The sequence below is a fragment of the Echinops telfairi genome, unplaced genomic scaffold, assembly GCF_000313985.2.
Source record: "Echinops telfairi isolate 266 unplaced genomic scaffold, ASM31398v2 ScPeMD7_7;HRSCAF=31, whole genome shotgun sequence".
NCBI classification, from domain to species: domain Eukaryota; kingdom Metazoa; phylum Chordata; class Mammalia; order Afrosoricida; family Tenrecidae; genus Echinops; species Echinops telfairi.
The window spans coordinates 20133181-20135296 of NW_022103904.1; positions in this window are offsets into that span (position 1 = coordinate 20133181).

Genomic DNA, 2116 nt, shown 5'->3' on the forward strand with positions numbered 1-2116 from the left:
GGTGAGTGAGACAGTGAGACAGTGAGTGAGAGTGCAGTCCTGGGTTTCATATACAGAAAAGCATAACAGCAATTCAAGAGGGCTACCTGCAGAACATTACTGTGGAATGACAAAGTAAATCAGGGATAAACCCCAATATGAAAGATAAGGAAAGGAAATATTAAAAACCAGATCAGGCAAATTAAAGACCAGATAACTTGACTTAAAATTTTAAAAATTATTTTAAAAAATAATTTTATTGGGGGATTTTACATCTCTTATCACAATCCATACATTCATCCAGTGTGTCCAGCACATTTGCACACCTGCCGCCATCATCATTTTCAAAACATTCTCTTCCCACTTGAGCCCCTGATATCTGTTCCATTGACTTGCTTTTAACCATTCAAGTCAGATTTATTATTTTAATCTACTAGCGGTGTCACTGCACTATTCTCTGTCTGGTTCCCAGGTTATTCCCATACCTTAATTGTGCTTGCAGGGAGTTCACTCGTCCCTGTGTAGATCTCCAAAATGGATTTGGGGCTTCTGTTGTCATCTGTAGCCTTCTGCAAACCAGAATCTTACAATATAACCTCTGATAGTATTCCTTCCTTTGGATTTGGATTGTATAATGTACAGTCATTGGGTCATGGATATCGGTGTGCTTCTTCCATGTAGACTTAAGTTGACGTCTCACTTAGATGGCTGCTTGTTTGGAAACAAATTTTTAAGACCCCCGACACAATTTTATCTGATAGCCAAGCACCATCTAATTTTTCACCACACTCTGCTATAGCACCTGTATCTTCTGTGTTTCCTTCATGAGGGCGAGTATCAAGCAAGGCCATGTTGTAAGAACTAATTGTTAAATTGGAGCTAGGATTTAGTGCGAGCCCCAAATCCATTCCTGGATCTAAGTTTTTTATCTGTGCCTCTGACTCCCATTAGAGACCTTGTTAATTTATGGTAGAGGATCTTATCAATCATCTGCCACGTACTAATTTTTAAGACACTGTTGAGAGAGGGATATTGGATCAGTGTAGGCTAACTACATATCACAATACTTGAATTATCCCCCCATACAGAATAAATCCTTAAGTGGCCAGATGCTATTTACACAAAGAATGTGAGTTGGCTGTCAGGCAAAATTTATAATCATATTTACTGACAATGTCAATCACACATCTGCCAGAAAAATATGTCTTAATACAGCAAGCAGGGCATTGATGTACTAAGTCAATGATTGTCTGCCTACCAACAATTCAATACTCTTGGTATAGCTTTGTTCTGCTTCTTCATGTCTTCTGCATCATGAATTTATAGTCTTAAGTCCTCAGTGTGTTTGAAGTAGAGTCCAGTTCACATAGTGGAGTTTCCACATCTGATCCCTCTGATATGGCCTTTGGAGCATGTTGTGCACCTTGAAGATCCAGGATTCAATGCCCCCGTGTTCTATGACACTTGGCTGGGGTCCCCAGGGTGTATACAGAAACTCGGGCCAATGTGGCCTCTTAGGTGTATATTACCAGGTATACTCCCCAAATCAGGATTTCTTAGCCTTAGCATTGTTTACTTCAGGGGCCATGCCATTCTCTGTGATGGGGGCCATCCTGTGTACTGTATGATGTTTATCAGCATCCTTGGCTGCTACCCACTAGATTCAAGTACCAAAAAAAACAAATTATCTCTCTCTCTCTCTCTCACAGACTTACACACACAAAATAACTTTTAAAGTCAGTTTTTAAAATGGCCTTCATTCAGCAATCTAGGATATATTGAGTCCGTTCATGTGGGCTTGCCATCTTATAAATGCTACTTTTTAATAATTGAATACGATCCACGTTTAAAATCAAGAAGGAATATTTTAAAGATGTACCATTGTGAAAAGACATAAAAATACAAAGGTAAACTTTAATTTGTCTTACAGGTAAGCAGATAGATTTAAAAGAAAAAATTAAACAAAATAATAATAATTTCTAAATTATCAAGGGTTCATGGGGGGGATGAGGAGCTGATATCAAGGGCTCAAGGTGAAAGCAAATGTTTTGAGAATGATGATGGCAACAAATGTACAAAAGTGCTTGACACAATGGATGTATGTATGGATTGTGATAAGAGTTGTACGAGCCCCCAA